The sequence below is a fragment of the Hippopotamus amphibius genome, chromosome 16, assembly GCF_030028045.1.
Source record: "Hippopotamus amphibius kiboko isolate mHipAmp2 chromosome 16, mHipAmp2.hap2, whole genome shotgun sequence".
Lineage (NCBI taxonomy): Eukaryota > Metazoa > Chordata > Mammalia > Artiodactyla > Hippopotamidae > Hippopotamus > Hippopotamus amphibius.
Window position 1 is genome coordinate 51228325 of NC_080201.1, and position 12484 is coordinate 51240808.

A 12484-nucleotide genomic window follows, 5' to 3' on the forward strand; every position below is an offset into this window, starting at 1 on the left:
CTCAGGGTATCTCTGAGCCTCCATTTTGCTGCAGATTGTCTGAGGCATAGGATCTGAAGGCCTAACTGTCCCTGGGAGTCTCCTTCTCTTATTGACTCTCTGGAACTGGATGCATTGTGGTTAATCTTTAAGCTCTGAGAGTGTGTGAGCATTATCAGTAAGTGTCTGTCCTGTTCATCTCACTGCTAAGGAATACTTTTTGATGACCCTTGTGAAGGATAGCAAGGAAGGCTTCATTCAAGAGGGACTTTGCAGTGGGGTATTGCAGTAGGGGAGAGATTGAACCTTATCTCTGAATAACAGAGGGAGAAGTGGGGATTAATAGCCAAGGAACAGGAAACATCAGGGGTAAGGGAATTCTGGCTAAACAAACTTGGACAGGATTGTTGCTGGAGGCAGGCCAGGGTGATAAGATAACAAGGGTGGGGGATGAAGTATTTGGTCAGTTATCAAGTGTGGTTAGATATCAAGGGTGGGGAATGAGAAATTTGTTCCGATGTTGAAGGTGGGAGATTTTGGCTAACCTGACCCAGCAGAATTCTTGCAGAAGGTTGACCAAGTGGGCCAAGGACAGAGCCCAAGTTCAGGACCTAGTCAAGAAGAAGGCTCAGCAGAGCCTGACTCAAGTTTAGCACCCATTTCAGTATGGTTTGAACTTTCATCGCTTCCATTCTTAGTGTTGTTGACTATATTTCTGAATGTTTAAAAGCCACTTATGTTTCCTTCACTATGAAATGTCTTTTTTCCCCATGCTCTTTGTTAATTTTTCTGTTGGGTTTTTGGTATATGTTACTGATTTTAAAGAGCTCTTTATAGATTAAGGATTACATCATTTATGCTGTGAGCATTTTCTCCCTTTGTTGTCTTTATTTTTGTTTGTTTTTTGGTTTTTGGTTTTTTTTAAAAGTTATTTGGCTGTGCCAGGTCTGAGTTGCAGCATGTGAGATACTTTGTTGCAGTGTGAGGGTCTTTAGTTGCTGCATGAGGGCTCATAGCTGCTGCATGCACACTCTTAGTTGCAGGATCTAGTTCTCTGACCAGAAATTGAACCCGGGCCCCCTGCATTGGTAGCACGGAGTCTTACCCACTGCACCACCAGAGACATCCCTGTTTATCTATTTTGTATATAGTAGTGTGTATCTGCTAAATCCCAAACTCCTAATGTATGCTCCCCCCACCACCACCTTCTTTCCCCTTTGGTAACCAAGTTTATTTTCTGTGTCTGTGAGTCTGTTTCTGTTTCGTAAATAAGTTCATTTGTGTCATATTGTAGATTCCACATATAAATGAGGTCATATGTCTGACTTACTTCATTTAATATGATAATCTCCAGATCCACTCATGTTGTTGCAAATGCTATGTAAAAGTGCCTTATTGTATAATATCCTGTCTTTCACAGCAATAACTCACTTCCCACTTTTAGATGATTGAAAGTGGTACACATACATACATACATACACACGTGCTAAGTTCCCTGCTTCCCTCTCCATTGGAGAGCCTGGAGTTGTACACGTGCAGGGATATAATGAGATGCCGGAATCCCTACCAAGGGAAAAAAGAGCTTGGAAAGTAGCATTGGATGTCAGCAAGGAAAGCTGGAGTTCCATTATAAAGAACTTGCCTTTGGAGGTCACCTGAGTGAACTTGGGGTCCGTAGAAAGCTGTGGGTCATAGGAGCAGATTGGCATTATTTCTTGGCATAACTTAACCATTAAATGCCCAAATGAATGAGGAGAGAGGATTATACGCCTTCTGAAATAATCCTTCCTGTTTAATTTGGGGGCCTAGTGTTCCCTGCTGGATGCTGGTCACCCCTCCAAGTTATCCCCTGTACAGACAGACAGACAGACAGACAGACACACACACACACACACACATCTATGGATGCTGAGGTGATTTACATACAGGTACCAATAAACATGAAATACAGTTTGTTACCTGTACAGTAAATAGTAAAGGGATTCCCCCAGGATAAGGCTTGGATGGTGGGAAATGAAGTCAGAGCAGAGTGGGGCAGGAGGCTTTGGCTTTATTGATTAGGAGGTGGGTCCAGGGTGTGGGTTCCATCAAGGCCCAGGAGTGCCTCTGTTTGAAATTCCGCTGGTGTACACGCAGGCTTTGTTATATGGTCCCCAAGGTAGCAGGGATTAAGCAGGAAGGGGACAGGGGAGCCTATCAAGGACCAAACATTAAAGATGTTTGTCAGTGTAAACAATGTAGACATTATTACACTTTCCCTCATCTCAGCACACTCAGGCCTTCCCTGCAGCTTAGAACCAGTCCACGGTTCCATCTCTGTCCCTGTCGCAGCAGCTCAGCCCAGACCTGAGTTGTCCCTGCTCATATCTCTGTCACACCAAATATGTGCTTTGTCCACAAGTCTTCTTGGCTCTACCTCAAAATTCTTCATTAGTTGACCACCACGTATCACCTGACAGGTCAATGAAGGCGGAGATTGTATGCGATACATTAGTATTGCATTCCCATGTCCTCGAAATGGCCTTGCTCATAGTAGATGCTTCATAGTTATTTTATTTTTATTTATTTTAATTTTTAAAATGTAAGTGATTTATTAAAATTTGAAGGCAAAAACATAATTTTGAAAGTTTTAGACCTATGTCAGGTGTGATAGAGTATGGATGCTTTCTTGAAATTCAAAATCAGACCCAAGAGTATCACCTTTAGAGTGTTCTAGTAGATCGAGTTTACTTCTAGTTGTCTTTGATGAAACAGTCTTGGTTCTACTCTCTTTCTTAACAGAAAAAAATGTTTTTGAAGACTCACTTTTAACTGGTTCATTAAGCCAAGAACTATTTTGCCCGATTCCTTTGCTTTTCTGCTTTAAGGGTGTGTCAGAACAGGAATGCAGGTCCTTCCCAGGTTGTTTCTTAGCAGAGTGTTTTTTGGTATATTCATCTGTTTTGGTCATTTTCCCTGCTATTTCTTGAGAATTCCTCTCTCTTTGACTTCCAGTTCCAAAAGTTACATCTGCTGAAGGAGAACCTGTTCTAGTAATGAAATCTTCAAAAGACTCCTGCCATTGCCCTGTGACTGGGACCCCCAGGTTGTCTTTGGAAGTTTCTAAGGCCTCCTGAGTAGAGACTGGGACATGGAAGGAGTCTAGAGGCAAAGGAATTCTAGTATCCACTTGTAATTTTCGGAAACTTCATTAATGTTCCTTCATTGTAAGCTGACCGCATACAAATAGAAACTTGGATATTTTGCATTTGTGCTAGGACACTCTCTTTGATTCAGGTTTTTCTTCTAGTGCCTTCTTTTCTTCTTTAGATGGACTACTAAGAGTAGAATTCATCTGGGGATGACCTAGTAAGTGAAAATCTGACTGATCTAAACCAGCCATTGTGGCCAGCTGACCAAGCCCAGCATCTTTAAGGAGATCCAAGAAAACATGGAATTTCTGAAAAGAATTCTCAGTGCTGACCAAAACACCTTCATCATCCAGGGTCATGCTTGTCAATGGCTGTGCGTGAAGGGCTTCAGACAAAGAGAAATTTGTATTTCTTAACTAGGCATTTTCATGTTCCAGCTCACAGACTCGTTTATCAGCCTTAAGCCTTGTTATTCTTTCCTCCTTTAACTGCTTGAGGCACTCCTCCAGCTTTTCCTGCTGTGGTGCTTGTTTCAAACTGATTTTTGGCTCTTCCTGAGCCCTTTCCAAGGAATCATAAACCTGTTTGACTTCTGAGGAGCAGGGACTCCGTAATCCTTTGTTTAAATGATTCTCTTCTCTTCCTTCTCAAATAAAAGGCATGTAGCATTTCTCAGAAATCAGCAGTGATTTCTATCAGTTAAATAAGTCTCAACTATTTCTTCAGAATCTCTTTATGATTATACAAACATAAAGAAAAGTAAATAGAAAAATATCTCATGTTTAAAATTTAATCAGCGTGAGGAAGTGAAAATTCTGGCGAACACATGCTGAGGTATGTTAGGACTTACTGCAAACAGGATTTAGTAGCTGTGCCAACTTTATTGTAATGCCAAGCCAGGAGGAAAGCTTAAACAATATTATAAAAAGTAATTAATATGTCTAATACACAAATATGTACTTTGAGGCCAGTCATGAAATGATAGTGCAAGAGAAAAATTGACCAGTTTGCAGAATTAATAATTGTATTGACTGAATCTATGCCTAACCTCGTGATGAGGAAATTGCAAACACTCTGTATGATGTTATGAAAAAACCCGAGTGAACTTTTTGGCCAACCTGGTAGTTTCCACAGTGCTGACAACTGCCTCATCTTCTAGAAGAGGTGATTGCTGTCCTATGTTTACTGGGCATCTTCATTTAAGGTTGGCAGGAGTGATATTTAGCACAGGCTTCTTATTGCATAGTTTTGAAGAATCAAAATGTAAATCTGTAGTTTACCTCATGTGAGGCAAAAAACGTCTGTGGAAAGTTAGGAGAGAATTGTAGAAGTAGGGCAAATTTGTACTTAAGATTAAAGGATTATTTGCTGGATTTGAATTGAGGGTGAGTAAATGCAGAAAGTAAGACAAATGGCAGACTTATTAGCTGAGAACATGGAGGTAATTAACCATGAATGGGTGGGGGGAACATTTGGTGAAGAGATCACGAATTATGCTTCATACGTTAATTTAAAATGTTAATTACAGGGTACAAAGGCATCTTTAAAAAATGCCAGCAATGTCTTCCAGCTCTGTCTGCTCCTGGCACCACTGTTTTGTGTAGTTTGGCTTCCTGCTAAGAAGGCGGATTTCTAAGCATGTGACAGAATCTTTTTTTTTTTTGAAGTCATGATGATGACAGATTTTAATATTTATTTTATTTATTTGGTTGTGCTGGGTGTGAGTTGTGGCAGGCAGCCTCCTTAGTTGTGGCATGCAATCTCTTAGTTGTGGCACACATGTGGGATCTAGTTCCCTGGCCGGGGATTGAACCCGGGCCCACTGCATTGGGAGCTCAGAGTCATAACCACTGCAGCACCAGGGAAGTCCCCCGTGTGACAGAGTTTTGCAGACAGAAAAGCTGCTAATCAGGAGCTAATCTCTTAGTGCCCCATCTTAGAGGAAGAGGAAGTAAACAGCTCTTGATTGCCTGCTCTGGGTCTCTAGTCAGTTGTTCCACTTGGAGAAGAACATCTCTAGTCAACTTTAGGAAAAGAGGGTGGGGGCACGGCTATGAGACTAAGTACCTTATGTTTACACTCTTTATTTTTAAAAAAATTAAAATTCACATGAAGTTATGAAACATAACATGGAGAGTTCCCATGTACACCTGATCAAGCTTTCTTCCAATGATAACAGCTTGCATAACCATAGTACATTATGAAAACCAGGAAATGACGTTGGTATAACACTATTAAACACAAACTTTATTAGAATTTAAGAAGTTTTTGCATGTATTCAGTGTGTGTGTTTGTGTGTGTGATACCATGACATTTTGTCATATGCATAGACTCATGTAACCCCCATGGCAGTCAGGAGACAGAACTGTTCCATCAACACAAGAAACTGCCTCCATCACTAGAATTTTGTGCTGTCAGGAGTTGAATCATACAGTAAGTAACCTGTTGAGATTGATATTTCTCATTCATTACAATACCCTTGAGATTCATTACAGTTTTTCAAGTGTCATGAGTTCATTCCTTTTCATGGCTTACTAGTATTCCATTGTACCGATGTATCCCCATTAGTTTATTCATTTGCCCACTGAAAGACATTAAAGTTGTTTGCAGTTGGGGCTATGGCAAGTGAAGCTGCTATAAACATTTGTGTATAGGTTTTAGTGTGAACGTGTTTTTATTTCTCAGGGATAAATATACAGGCCTTGTGATTGCTGGATTGTGGTAAGAGCATGTTTAACTTTATAAGAATCTGCCAAACTGTTTCCCAGAGAGACTTTAGCATTTTACATTTGTGCCAGCAGTGTATGAGAGATGCAGTTGCTCCACATCCTTTTCAGCACTGGATATTACCAGTCTGTTTTATTTTAGCCTTTCTGACAGATGTCCAGTGGTATCTCATCATGGCTTTGACTTGCCTTTCCCTAACGGCTGTAGCTGTTGAACATGTTTTCATATGCTTATTTGTCATATGTACATCCTCTGTAGTGAATTGTACAAATCATTGTGCACTTTTTAATGAAATTATTTGTTTTCATACTGTTGAATTTAGACACTTTTTCATGTAATCTGGGTTCCAGTCCTTTGTCAGTATATGAATTGGAAATATTTTTTCCCATTCTTTGTGGTGGCTTTTCATCCTCTTAATGGAGGATGGATATTTGCATACAAATTTAAATTTTGATAAAGTCCAGTTTATCGATTTCTTTTTCTTTGTTGGATTGGGCTTTTGTTGTCATGTCTAAGAACTGTTCACCTAACCCTAGGTCATAAAGAATTTGTAAAATATTTTCTACTAAAAATTTAAACTTATTTTGAGGTCTCTGAATCACCTTGAGTAAATTGTAATTTACAGAATGAGGTTTGAGACTCATTCTTTTTTAGCCTATGGAAGTTCAACTATTCCAATATCATTTACTGAGAGGAAGTGGAGAATTGTTCCTTCATGAATTGCTTTTGCACATTTGTCAAAATCAGTTGGGTATATTTATGTAGCTTTATTTATCAAATCTCATTCTGTTCCATTGTTAATTGTGGCCTTCCTCCAGTAGCACCCTGTATTGATTACTGTAGCTTTGTGATTCTTAAAATCAGGCAATGTGTTTCCTGAAATTTTCTCCTTTTATTTTCAAAAATTTTTTTTATCTATTTGATATACATACATATATCATATCCTAATATTATATTAGGATATAATATATCAATTATATTATATTAAGGTATATATACATAAGAATAAGTTTGTCTCTACAAAGCAGCAATATTTTGATTCTTGGTATATTGAAAGAAATTATATTAACTTCTAGATTACTTTGGGGAGAATTACAGTTTTTTATGTTGTGTTTTTCAATCCATTAACATGGATATGTCTCAAATTTTGTGATGGTCTGCTTTGATTTATTTCATCAGCATTTTGTAATTTTTAGCATATGTAACCTGTACATGTTTTGTTAGATTTACATCTGTTTCATTTTCTGATGTGATTATAAATGTTATCATCTTTTAAATTTTATTTCACAGTTGTTAATTGCTTGTTTAGGGAAATACAATTTTTTAAAGCTCTTTATGGAATATAATTGCTTTATACTCTTGTGCCAGTTTTTGAGGTACACCAAAGTGAATCAGCTGTATTTATACATATATCCCCATATCCCCTCCCTCCCAAGACTCCCTCCCACCCTCCCTGTCCTGGCTCTCTAAAGCATCACCCATCATCGAGTTGATCTCCCTTTGTTATACAGCAACTTCCCACTAGCTATCTATTTTACATTTGGTAGTGTATATATGTCTGTGGTACTCTCTCACTTCGTCCCAGCTTCCCCTTCGCCCCCCACCCCAGCCCAGTGTCCTCAAGTCCATTCTCTACATCTGTATCTTGACTCTTGCCCTGTCACTGAGTTCATCAGTACCATTTCTTCAGATTCCATACATATGAGTTAGCATACAGTATTTGTTTTTCTCATTCTGGCTTACTTCGCTCTGTATGACAGTCTCTAGGTCTATCCACCTCAATATATATAGTTCAGGAAGCAACCTAAATGCCTATCAACAAATGAATGGATAAAGAAGATGTGGCATATATATACAATGGAATATTACTCAGCTATAAAAAGGGATGAGATGGAGCTATATGTAATGAGGTGGATAGAACTACAATCTGTCATACAGAGTGAAGTAAGTCAGAAAGAGAAAGACAAATATTGTATGCTAACTCACATATACGGAATCTAAAAATGGTACTGATGAACTCAGTGACAAGAACAAGGACGCAGATACAGAGAATGGACTGGAGAACTCGAGGTATGGGAGGGGGCGGGGGGTGAAGGGGAAACTGAGACGAAGCAAGAGAGTAGCACAGACATATATATACTACCAACTGTAAAATAGATAGTGGGAAGTTGTTGTATAACAGAGGGAGTCCAACTCGAGGATGGAAGATGCCTTAGAGGACTGGGGCGGGGAGGGTGGGGGGGACTCGAGGAGGGGGGAGTCAAGGAAAGGAGGGAATACGGGGATATGTGTATAAAAACAGATGATTGAACTTGGTGTACCCCCAAAAAAATAATTAAAAAAAAAATATATATATATAGTTCAATTTCATTCCTTTTTATGGCTGAGTAATATTCCATTGTATATTTGTGCCATATTTTCTTTATCCATTCATCTGTTGATGGGCATTTAGATTGCTTCCATGTCCTGGCTATTGTAAATAGTGCTGCAATGAACATTATGGTACATGTTTCTTTTTGGATTATGGGTTTCTCTGGGTATATGCCCAGTAGTGGGATTACTGGGTCATATGGTAGTTCCATTTTTAGTTTTTTAAGGAATCTCCAAACTGTTTTCCGTAGTGGCTGTACCAGCTTACATTTCCACCAACAGTGCAAGAGAGTTCCCTTTTCTCCACACCCTCTCCAACATTTATTGTTTCTAGATGTTTTCATGATGGCCATTCTGACTGGTGTGAGGTGATACCTCATTGTGGCTTTGACTTGCATTTCTCTAATGATTAGTGATGTTGAGCATCTTTTCATGTGTTTGTTAGCCATCTGCATGTCTTCTTTGGAGAAATGTCTATTTAGGTCTTCTGCCCATTTGTGGATTGGGTTATTTGCCTTTTTGGTAGTAAGCTGCATGAGCTGCTTGTATATTTTGGAGATTAATCCTTTGTCCGTTACTTCGTTGGCAAGTATTTTCTCCCATTCTGAGGGTTGTCTTCTTGTCTTGTTTATGGTTTCTTTTGCTGTGCAAAAGCTTTTAAGTTTCATTAGGTCCCCTTTGTTTATTCTTGATTTTGTATCCATGATTCTAGGAGGTGGGTCCAAAAGGATCTTGCTTTGATGTATGTCATGGAGTGTTCTGCCTATGTTTTCCTCTAGGAGTTTTATAGTGTCTGGCCTTACATGTAGGTCTTTAATCCATTTGGAGTTTATTTTTGTGTATGGTGTTAGGAAGGGTTGGAATTTCATTCTTTTACATGTTGCTGTCCAATTTTGCCAGCACCACTTATTGAAGAGGCTGTCTTTTTCCCATTGTATATTCGTGCCTCCTTTGTCAAAGATAAGGTGCCCTTATGTACGTGGGTTTACCTATGGGTTCTCTATTCTGTTCCATTGATCATCCTTTCTGTTTTTGTGCCAGTACCATAGTGTCTTGATCACTGTGGCCTTGTAGTATAGTTTGAAGTCAGGAAGCCTGATTCCACCAACTCTGTCTTTCCGTCTCAAGATTGCTTTGGCTATTCGGGGTCTTTTGCGTTTCCATACAAATCGTAAGATTTCTTGCTCTAGTTCTGTGAAAAATGCCGTTGGTAACTTGATCGGGATTGCATTGAATCTGTAAATTGCTTTGGGTAGCATAGCCATTTTCACAATGTTGATTCTTCCAATCCAGGAACATGGTATGTCCCTCCATCTGTATGTATCGTCTTTGATTTCTTTCATCAGTGTCTTATAGTTTTCTGCATACAGGTCTTTTGCCTCCTTAGGCAGGTTTATTTCTAGGTATTTTATTCTTTTTGTTGCAATGGTAAATGGGAGAGTTTCCTTAATTTCTCTTTCTCCTCTTTCATTGTTAGTGTATAGGAATGCAAGAGACTTCTGTGCATTAATTTTGTATCCTGCTACTTTACTAAATTCATGGATTAGTGCTAAGTGTTTTCTGGTAGAATCTTTAGGGTTTTCTATGTATAATATCATGTCATCTGCAAAGAGTGACAATTTTACTTCTTTTCCAATTTTGATTCCTTTCATTTCATTTTCTTTTCTGATTGCTGTGGCTAAAACTTTCAAAACTATGTTAAATAATAATGGTGAGAGTGGGCACCCGTGTCTTGTTCCTGTCCTTAGAGGGAATGCTTTCAGTTCTTCACCATTTAGAATGATGTTGGCTGTGGGTTTGTCATATATGGCTTTTATTATGTTGAGGTAATTTCCTTCCATGCCCATTTTCTGGAGAGTTTTTATCATAAATGGATGTTGAATTTTGTCAAAAACTTTTTCTGCATCTATTGAGATGATCATATGGTTTTTATCCTTCAGTTTGTTGATATGATGTATCACATTGTTTGATTTCCGTATATTGAAGAATCCTTGCATTCCAGGGATAAACCCCACTTGATCATGGTGTGTGATCTTTTTAATGTGCTGTTGGATTCTGTTAGCTACTGTTTTGTTGAGGATTTTTGCATCTGTATTCATCAGTGATATTGGCCTGTAATTTCCTTTTTTTGTGACATCTTTGCCTTGTTTTGGTATCAGGGTGATGGTGGCCTCATAGAATGAGTTTGGGAGTGTTTCTCCTTCTGCTATATTTTGGAAGAGTTTGATAGGGATAGGTGTTAGCTCTTCTCTAAATGTTTCATAGAATTCTCCTGTGAAGCCATCTGGCTGTGGGCTTTTGTTTGATGGGAGATTTTTAATCACAGTCTCAATTTCCATCCTTGTGATTGGTCTGTTCACAGTTTCTATTTCTTCCTGGTTCAGTCTTAGAAGATTGTACTTTTCTAAGAATTTATCTGTTTCTTCCAGGTTATCCAATTTGTTGGCATATACTTGCTTGTAGTAGTCTCTCATGATCTTTTTTTTTTTTTTACTTACGTTTTCATCTGTTTATTCAAACAAGATGTGTCTTTAGGAGTTTAAAATACGCTGGACACCATTATCCTTTGTGAATAATGCAGAGAGCCATTTAAAACGAAATCAACTTCACCGTATTTTGTAACACTGGTCTATTAAGAGTGAATCCCTACCTGTATTCCTAGACTGTAAACAATGGGAACTGAAGTATCAGAGGGAACATGTTCGGGATCATACATAATAGACAAAACCCTTAAATTGTCTTACTTGCTTTACACAGTCAGTGCATACTTAAGCAAAACTCAATTCCTTATGAAGTAAACATTTTTACATAAGCTGCCTTCTCTTTATCTTTCTGTGCCTTTATCTTCTGCTTGACTTTCAGCAATTCTGCCTGAATAGCTTTATCTTCTGGTGCTTTCACCTGAGCTTTTTTAAGATCAGCCAATGCTTGGTCATATTCTTTTAGTCGTTGCCATCCTTGGGCTCTACGGTACAGTGCTTGGTATTTGCTGGGTCTATATCAAGGGCCTCCAAACAACTGTCGACTGCTCCCTGCCAATCGGACATCTTCAATTTGGAAACGCCGATATTCAGCATACAGCTCAAAGCGACAGTCTGCAGCTTTGCCCCACCTGCGTTCTCAGTAGCAGCCTTCGAGCCTTTGACATACCTTAAAACTTTTGTGTATTTTTTAATGGCCATATCCCAGTTCTGGGATTTGAAAAAAAGTATTTCCAATGTTTTTTAAGTCTTCTGTTACTAATAAAATTGTATCTACGTCTTTTAAATCTATGTCTGCATCCTCGGGGAAGTCTGGATTACTGTTACCAGATCCATCCTTTGGGAATATTCCCCAGTCATCCCCTTTCTTCAGGTCTCCTCATCCTGCAATAACGCACAATTTGGCAGGTTTTTCCCCTTTCATCTCCACATTTTCCAGAATCCTTGCCACACCCATTCCTTTAATCACTTGGCCAAACAGCACATGCTTCCCATCCAAGTGAGGAGTTGGAACCGTCGTGATGAAGAACTGAGAGCCATTTGTGTTGCTGCCTGCATTTACCATGCTCAGTAGTCCCTATCCTTACGATGCTTATAACGGAAGTTTTCATCTTCAAATTTTTCACCATAAATACTTTCTCCACCTGTCCCACTCTGATTTGAGAAGTCTCCACCCTGAATCATAAACTTCTTAATAATTCTGTGGAAAGGGCATCCTTTGAAATGGAGAGGTTTCCCAGTGGTGGGTCCACTGCCTTTTTCTCCTATACACAATGCACGAAAATTTTCTGCAGTTTTGGGTACAATATCTGCAAGTAATTCCAAGACAATGTGACCAACTCTCTTCCCTCCGATGTCCACGTCAAAGAAGACTCGGAGGTTATTGGGGTTGGAGGGCTTAGCCTGGGGGGACAGGTGTGACGTTGTGTCCCGCAGACGCATCTGGGAGTGCCTCCGAGCTCCGCGGGGCCGCCACACAGCTCAGACCCCAAAGTCGCCCACTCTGGAAAGAACTGCAGTGCTGGCAAGCCGCTTCCGGCTGGCTCTCATGATCTTTTGTATTTCTGCAGTGTCCATTGTTACTTCTCCTTTTTCATTTCTAATTCTGTTGATTTGTGTCTTCTCCCTTTTTTTTCCTGATAAGTCTGGGTAGTGGTTTATCAATTTTGTTTATCTTCTCAAAGAACCAGCTTTTAGTTTCATTGATCTTTGCTATTGTTTCCTTCATTTCTTTTTCATTTATTTCTGAACTGACCTTTATTATTTCTTTCCTTCTGCTCACTTTGGGGCTTTTTT

General features: G+C 39.2%; 2 pseudogenes; both read right to left on the reverse strand.

Annotated features, from left to right (window-relative positions):
• Positions 1–2614: 2614 nt before the first annotated feature.
• LOC130838100 (centrosomal protein of 78 kDa-like) lies at positions 2615–4262 on the reverse strand (annotated as a pseudogene).
• Positions 4263–10994: 6732 nt separating this feature from the next.
• On the reverse strand, positions 10995–12130 carry LOC130838101 (peptidyl-prolyl cis-trans isomerase D-like; annotated as a pseudogene).
• Between the last annotated feature and the right edge of the window lie 354 nt (positions 12131–12484).